The sequence below is a fragment of the Parasteatoda tepidariorum genome, chromosome 2 (assembly GCF_043381705.1).
Source record: "Parasteatoda tepidariorum isolate YZ-2023 chromosome 2, CAS_Ptep_4.0, whole genome shotgun sequence".
Classification (NCBI taxonomy): domain Eukaryota; kingdom Metazoa; phylum Arthropoda; class Arachnida; order Araneae; family Theridiidae; genus Parasteatoda; species Parasteatoda tepidariorum.
The window spans coordinates 40,414,103-40,423,318 of record NC_092205.1 but is presented as its reverse complement, the minus strand read 5'-3'; the positions used below and the strand labels follow the sequence as shown (position 1 = coordinate 40,423,318).

The window sequence follows — 9,216 nt, the reverse complement described above, 5'->3', positions numbered from 1 at the left end:
ATATATATATTCACGATGGAGTATTCCACATTATGTATGTTAGAACCGAGCACATAATTTTATAAACATGATAAAGTCGGTTCAAATTCGGTTTGTCTGCATTTTATTTGAAGTTTTTAAGTAGCAATTTGTTGCAAAATTTTTTTAACGTGTACTAACAGCTTCCAAAAGAGATAATTGAAGCTTATCAATATCTTTTTGAAAGCCATAAAGGCTCATGAGAATTTTGAGGGTTTTCTTAGTGAGTATATATCCAAGAATTATTAGAAAATACTCTTTTAATTGGAATATTGACTTTTTATGTACCTTTGGGAGAGAAAGATTTCTACTCCTTAAAATTAATAAGCGAAATCAATTTTAAGCTAATAGTTTGTATAAAAAGACGACTCATAAGAGACATTATAGATTACATCTTAATTGTCAAAATTTTATTATTTGTATTTTGTGGTAAATAATTAATTATCAAAAAATGATGAGGCTTAGTCAGTGATTGCGCAATTAATACCGAGCGGGTATGTGTTAATCGAAAACAACGCGAGATAGAAGGCTGTAAAATGAAGGTTTTTTTAAATGACGAATGTGATAAACGTAAATACATTTTTTACCTTATTGTACGTGCATTGCAATCTTCATTTTCTCAAGTCACAAGTACAAAACTTTAAATAATTAGCTCTTTTATAATAGAACGTTTATAACTAATTTTTTTTAAAAAATTATCCATAACTTACAGTAATCAAGAGTTGAAAAAATTCATCCAAATTTGAATCCGTTCTGATTTTTTAAAACTACTTAAATGTAGCTTTCGTTGCAAATAGGATTTCAAAAGATTTTTTTTTTCAGTCAGTGGTGGCGTTTTGAAAGAAAAAATGAGTAACATAACATGAAATAAGTTACATTCTCGTAGATTACTCAAAACTAGTCAACCCATTTAAAAACTGTAATTTTTAAATTTTTACAAAAATCAATTAAATATTTTAGTACAATAACTTTAAAGGGATAAACTATAGAAAAATGCAATATTTTTATTTTCATTTTTCGCAAATTTTACTGTGTTGTTCTCCTTTAAAATATTCCCTTTGAAATAAATATTTAAGATGTCCTATATGTGATGATTCATTTTTCTTCATTTGTGGAGGAAAATAAATGACAGAAATTATATTAAAAATAAAACAGGGAAAATGTGGAGGAGGCGGGAAAGGAAAAAGTTCAAATTATCCTTCAAACTCCCCAAACGAAGGGAATTTATCTTCAAAAGTGTGGCATTGCTTTCCGAAAAGACATCCGAAAGTGTGATATTTCTCTCCTGAAATGCATTTCGTCTTCGTCAACAAGTCAAATCTCATTTTAACCCAACTGCTTTTTTTTTCTTCTTGTTCAGAAAGTGTAGCGATATATCTTTATTTTTTCTGAAACGTCTGCAAAAGAGAGAAAAAAGGATATTTTTTCATGGTTTCAAATAAAAATTTGATTTTGGAAAGGATAGACAAAGTCAATTTTCGTGTCATAATTTTAGGTAATTGCTATTTCTAGTTATTCTGCGTATATGGATTGATATATAAAGGAGAAAAGATATACCGGGGTGTCTTGTTTATAGTTTTAAAGAAGCTTTATATGAAAAATGTTTTTTCTGATCTGTTTTATTCGTAGCTTGAACAATGTTTCAACTGTAATAAAAGAAACGCATCGTTTTTTAAATAAACAACAGCAGTCAGACTTACTTTTGAAGCAGCATAATTACGTTAACTGTTAATTTAAATATTTAGGTCAAGATTTAATCTTATTGCGTTTGAAAAATACGCTTTTTTTTTAAAAAGCAAAGTACTTATCTACTTTTATAACTTTTAAATGCTTAATAGAATTAATAAATATATAAGTCTGTTATTAAAAGATTCAGAATGTGCTTCATCGAATTCCTTTTCTTAAATTCGGCTTGCCCACTTTTTTTTTTAAAAAAACACCATTGCGTACAAATATAATACAGGCGATGCCTAGTATAATGGACCTTTACCTAACGACTTTTGTGATTAACGAAATGTTCTTTTTTCCTGACTAATGTGAAGGCAAAAGCAATGAGTAAAGAAACCCGATTTACTGAATTATTCCATGAGATAAATAATTTTCTCTTTATTCTTTTGATGCAATATAATTCTTTTGGACATTTTGATATCTTTTAATAAGTTCATTAAGATATAAACACGAAAAACTCTTTTCTCGACGTTATTATGTCTTCCTCGATTCGCTCTCTGTCCTCCAATTTTTAATTTAAGAAACGCCTAAGTGCTTTTTTCGATGAATTTTCACAAGTGTGCTTCTGATAACATCTGTCCTTTAAAAATTAGGAACCGAAACGGACAAAACATTCTTATGTCAGTGTACACTTTTTGAATGATCTATATTTTGTAAGACAATCTTGAAATCCATTTTCTCCAATAACAATTTTAAAATGTATTCAAAAACGCGGGATAGTGGTGTCATCTATCTTATGAGTTGAGAAATAATAGACTATTTTGTGTAACAGTATTAAGGTGTTCGCGTCTATGCGTAAAGGAGAGTTATTTATTTCAATAGTCCAGAGTCAGTGATAAAGGAGTGCAAGACATTAAAAACTCCTGATTTTTTAAAGGAATGGAGGGAATATAGTGGTATAAATACGAAGATTCGAACTCCCGATCTGAGGGCCATTAGATAGACAGATTCTCCCTTTCAGAAGAAGTATATACCTTCAAAATAGAAAAATAAGCGGCTTCAAAAGTGACTACAGCACACTGTAAGAATTTCTGTCATCTGATAAAGAAAAAGAAAAATATGAATTAGTATTTCTTAATCGTCTTAGGTAAAAGCATCCAATAATTGCTTTTTTTCACAGTTAATAGTTTGAAGGACCACTTTTTAGGTGTAATTTGACTGTTTCGGCTGAATATGATAAAATAAGAATTAAATGTATTGTCATTTATATATTTCCCCAGAAATAGCCAAGTTCTAAAGAAAAATAAAAATCCAGGTTGCCCTGAGAATTACCGACCTATCAGCCTCCTAAATATTATCGGCAAAATATACGAAAAAGTAATTTACAATAGAATTAAACCACTTCTCTCAGCTCTCCCAGACGAACAATATGGATTCCGACAAAAACTAGATACAAACAAACAGCAACTACGAATAATAGACTACACCGGAAGAGCAATAGCAAACAAAGAAACAATAGTATTCCTAATGATCGACATCTCAAAAGCATTTGACAAAGTATGGCACACCGGTACAATATTTAAACTAATGCAAATAAATTTTCCTCCTGAACTCATCAAGCTTCTATCCTGTTATCTCTCAAACCGAACATTTCAAGTAACTATCCAAAACTGCATCTCATCAAAAAGAAGCATCTTAGCCGGAGTACCTCAGGGCAGCATACTTGGAACGATTTTATACATACTTTACACCTATGATTTCCCTATAAATAAAGCAGATTACAATAGCATTACANTTGACTCTTTGAGACGTGGAAACAAAAACTTTATGTATTAGAAGAAAAAAAAATTAAATTTGTGTAGTTTTACCACTTTCTTTTTACAGAGGAGAATTCACATAAAAATACACACAAAAAAAACATGCATGACATAGGATTAGAATTACGCGTATTTCACTAAAAATGAAAGTAATCGACCCCATCTTGACTTAGAAGGATCTGGGGAAAAGAAAATAATTTTGCTATATATTTCGTTTTTCTTTTTCCATGCGTATAATTTACTGTGTAAAAGTTTTACTTAAATTTGAGAATTTTTTTAAATTTGTGCAAGATAAAAATGCAAAAAATTACATGTACGATGCAAACTTAAAGCTACACATATTCCACCAATTATATAAGAAATCAACTATTTCTTGACTAAGAAGAATTTGGGAGAAAATATTTACCGTATATATTTCGTTATTCCTTTGCTGTATCAATAATTTAAAAAGCAAAAACTCTAATTTAAGCACTTAATTTATTTAAGTATTACTTAAATTGCTGCATTTTTTTATTCCTTTTTTTTTCAATTTGTACCTAGTAAACCACAAAATAAATCATGCATGGCGCTAATTTAAAATTACACATATTCCATCAAAAATACAGATCAACACTTTCTTGACTGTGAAGAATAGGGAAAAATATTTATGGTATATATTTCGTTGTTCTTTTTTCCATACATGAACCAGAAACTGGTGGGGAGGGTCTAGGGTGTATTGGTTATATTTTTACTTTCTCCGTCATTGGGGCTTGTTATTAGGGTAGATAAGTCAGGGGAATGTCAGACGACGTCACTTGTCAGCAGGCGGCTTTGTCTTTCATCATTTTGACAAAACAAGACATCCTCCTGTCCCGGCCTTTCATTCATACAATGAACTTTGCTTGGTAAGGGAAACATACGGTGCAGTTATAGCTTGTAAGTACAGCTGAAAACATTATTCTATTCTTTTTTAAAAATCAAAATTACAAATTTAACTTCAATACTCGTTGAAATATAATACCTGATGCATAATTAATATTTAGTACACTGTAATAAATACATAATTAGCGTTTGACGCAAAAAATTGTTAGCTGTTTTTTTTGTTAGTTTGCTTAACTATTTTGGGGGAGCTATTTTGCTTAACTATTAGTAGAGTTTTATCATTTTTTTGTATTATTGTTTGATTTTTTTTATAGTTTTATGCTTTTTTTGTTCCACCTTTGTTTTGCTTTTTTTTCTTCATTTTTTGGAAAATTGTTTCTCTATCTCTTTATTCAGAAATCGGACGATCTTTAAGTATTAACAAAACATAACTGTATTTTACATTCATGTTTTTAAAATTTTATCAAAAATTTTAAAAAATCAGTTATTTATTTTTATACATTAAAAAAATATCGCTTCCAGTTTTGTAGCCTTTATTTAGTTCCACTTTTTTTAATGATAAGGAGGTTCTGTGTACCTAGTTCCGTTATTGCTTCACCGATTTTTTTAAACTAAAAACCTTCCACACACTGTAAAAATTCCGGAAAAAATTACAATATGAAGTACCGGCACTTTTGGTTCATCATCCGTAAATACATTTTTACCTTAAAATATTATTACGTAATTTTTACAGTAATATTTATTAATTAGAGTGATTTTATGGCAATTATTACTGTCAAAATTACCGTATATAAAATTTTTTGTTCCGTAACATATTCTAGTAAAAATTGATTTTACAGTTAAAAGTACCGGTATACTGAGTCCAGGTGCATTTTACCATAATTTGATCCAGATTTTTTTTATGGTGCATAGATTTATTTTATTTCGTTATTAACGTAGGAAAGTTTTTTTCATGCCATAATTTTATTTCCGACTCAAAACAAAAAGAAGGAAAAATGGTGCTAATTCATCCTTTTGGATGAATTAGCACCATTTTTTCTGACTGAAGTTTGATTGCATTTTTGCTACTTGAAGAGGAAACTTATAAAAACATTCTGAATTTTCTCTCCGGTATCGAGCTTTTTATCCTTCTGTATAGAGGAACAAATTCTTCAACACTGTAGTTTGTGCAAACCAAGTGATTCCCTCAATTTTTTATGAAGAATTAAAAAAATTTATACTAAGCGTTTCTACTAAATTATTTAATTTTTTAATTGTTTAGTTAAAACTTTTAAATACATATTTTATTGTATAAAGTGTAATTACTAGAAATAAACTCTTGATTACTGAAAAATAAAAATGCAATTAAATAACTTTTAAATAACAAAATATATGTTTTTATGTCTAATACAGTGTAAAAAATTGCGATAAAATTCCGGTAAACATGGGTGACGGTATTTTTTTACAATAAAATCTGTTTTTACCAGAACATATTACGAACCAAAAAAATATAATATACGTATATTGTATTTTTTATCGAAATAGTTACCACAAAAATAGTGAATCACTTTAATCAAATACATATTACAATAAAAATCACGATATAATACTTTTCGTTTACCTTTAATGCTCTCTAAGTGATGGTTGCTTCAAGTTAATTTAAACTTAAAAAGCTACTTTCTCTGTGTAAATCTGTTTTTGAGTCTATTATTTTCAGTTGTATCCAAAATAATCAATATTATTCTTAAAAACTTATTTATGTAAAATTTGTGATTTTTTTTCTTCTATACTTTATGTTCGCGGCAACAAAGTAAAAAATTAAAAATAATGCTCATGGAGAGGAGAATTCTAGCGAATTTACCGTATTGTATGGGAATGGCATTTCTGGTAAGAAAAAAATCAACATAATTCTGATAATAAAACCAAAATATACGGTATTTTAATCATTCATTTGGTAATTTTTCCGTTCATATGGTAACGGTTATGCATAAATTCTGGTTCTCAGAATTATAATTTTATTACTACATATTTAGCAAAAAATATAAAAATAAAAATAAAAATTTACACGGATAAATGGTTTTTATGCCATGCTCTAAGATATCACGATAAAATTACCTAGTGTTACCCTCAACCAGTAAAATTTATCACATATTATAAAACCATATTTCATAGTTAATTTCACCAATATGGTTTCATAATATGTATGGTTTCATATGAAACCATAGAGACATAAACACGGTAAATTTTACCATTTTCTGGTAGTTTTAACCATACTTTTCTCCCAGTGAAATCCTTTTTGAAACGGATTTAAAAATTTGTCTCTGTCCCCTTAAAAATGTTAACATAGTTTTTTCAGTATAAAAAAATTTCTCAGTGAACAGTTCATCAAGCTAGAAAAATTTTCTCATTTTCTAAACGATAAATGTTGTTACACGAGAAACATAATCGAGAATTATTTTCATCAAGAAAAAAAAAACTATTTATTGTACAATTAATTCCTTTAAAGTTGTTTAAAACACTTTAGGTTAATGAATCACTTGAGTCAACAAATCAATTTCCACCGAAGCAAAGACTTGCCTCGGTCGAATTTCCCCAAACAACTGAGGTGCGATAAAAGGTGTTGGACGACATACTATATCATCTCGCTTAATTAATTTATCGATCTAGTTCTGGATTACGAACGGCGATAGTTTGTTGCCATAACATTCTCTCGCAAAATCTCGTTTCAAAATGCTGATAGTCGACCCTTTCTTTGATGGCAAAATTTAATAAGAAATGTTTGTGTACAGATGAAAGTCATTTAAATATTTTCGTGTAACGTAGTTACTTGGATTATCTTAAAATAGAATGATGAAGAAATGATTAACGCATTTCCACTAATACAATGAAAAACTGTAGTCTATAAGATATCAAATATATAATAGAAATTTTATATTCCGATCATCTGAATACAGTTACAAAATTAAATATTATAATTACTTAAATCTTAATTTCACTTTTAAATCAATAGCAGACTCATTAGATATTAGTCTTAAAACAGTCTATAATATAGTAAATATTATAGTCTATATTATACTCTTTAATATATCAAATATATAATAGAAATTTTATATTCCGATCATCCGATCATACAGTTACAAAATCAAATATTATAATTATTTAAATTGTAATTTTTTAGTTTCTAAATCAATATTTAAATCAATAAAAAGACTCATTAGATATTGGTTTAAAAATATAAACATCATGTATTTTATGCTAAAAACCATAAAAAACTCAGCATANAATTTTGTATTCCGATCATCTGAATACAGTTAAAAAATCGAATATTATAATTATATAAATCGTAATTTTTTATTTTTAAATCAATAGCAGACTCATTAGATATTGGTCTTAAAACAGTCTATAATATAGTTAATATTATAGTCTATATTATACTCTATAATACATCAAATTTATAATAGAAATTTTATGCTCCGATCATCTGAATACAGTTACAAAATTAAATGTTATAATTATTTAAATCTTAATTTAATTTTGAATCAAAAGCAGGCTCATTAGATATTAGTCTTAAAACAGTCTATATAGTTAATATTATAGTCTATATTATACTCTATAATCTATCAAATATATAATAGAAATTTTATATTCCGATCATCCGATCATATATTTACAAAATCAAATATTATAATAATTTAAATTGTAATTTTTTAGTTTTTAAATCAATATTTAAATCAATAAAAAGACTCATTAGATATTGGTTTAAAAATATAAACATCATGTATTTTATGCTAAAAACCATAAAAAACTCAGCATACAAACTTTAATTTTTTTTTAGCAAGCAAATTGTGTAGAAAATATATAATATTCAAATAGAGGCCTACATTGTCTGGTTATTTTAGTTACTAGTACATTTATACCAATCCAGAACGTCACTTAATTATTAAGTTTTGAACCAAGCAGATACGCTGTAAGAAATTTATTGTATCTGAACACCATTTTTGGGGTTAAAATACACTGAAATTTTTTACAGTAAATTAACGTAGTGGCATATACCATAAGAGTAAAAAAAATATTTATATGTTTTTTTTGTCAGTTGTTGCCTTTTCCCAAAGCAATATAAATAGGCAAAAAATATTCGAACTTCAGCTGTTTTGAACTTCAAAAGTCTAAACTGACTACAATCGAACTAATTTTAAAATTATTGATTAATCTCATAACTTAAAGTTACCGAGAATGTCAGTTGTCCTCTTTATGCTTTTTGCATAATTATGTTGAATTAAAGAAAAATACAGATTCACTGGCGAACATTTTATTTTTTCATTCTCTGTTGTCATGACATTTCTCAACAGATCCTAAAAGCCTTTGTAGCGCTGATTTCAAATCAGAAATCAGTTTTTCTCTCTAAGCTCAGAATTTTTTTTTTTTACGAAAAAACAATCACAGTTTAATTTTAGTCGAAGTTTAAAAACGCTATATACAACGGTGGGTAGCATACATGTTGCAACAAGCTTCAAGGGAAGTTAAAAAACATTATCAGGATTAAAATTTCATGTAGACCCATGCCTGAAAATATCGTCATGTGCAGTTAGGGGAGCATCCCTACTATGAACTGCTTCTTCGCGTGCTTCCGGAGAGGTCATAGTAAGAAATCACCATAGTCGCCTACGGTAATATTACCGGGCATGGATTCTTATTCAATTTTAACCCTAATAATGTGACTGAACTGCCTTTGAAGTTAATCGCATCAACGTTAACGTTTATAAACTTGTACATTACAAGGAAAAATAAACCAAATATGCTATTCTCTCTCTCCCTCTCTCTCTCTCTCTCTCTTTATATATATATATATATATATATATATATATATCAAGTT

The 9,216-nt window shown here is 28.0% G+C and overlaps 1 protein-coding gene across 2 annotated transcripts in view; it reads left to right on the top strand.

The window, feature by feature from the left end:
* Window positions 1–9,216, top strand: part of LOC107455410 (uncharacterized) — a 70,673-nt gene that overhangs the window by 36,191 nt on the left and 25,266 nt on the right. The window contains exon 1 of one of the 2 annotated variants that reach the window (XM_071177474.1): window positions 4,262–4,418. The exons of the other annotated variant lie outside the window; for it this stretch is intronic. The gene's annotated coding sequence lies outside the window, so the exon portion shown is untranslated. Of the gene's footprint in view, window positions 1–4,261; window positions 4,419–9,216 lie in introns of those variants that run through there. 2 annotated transcript variants of the gene reach the window in all.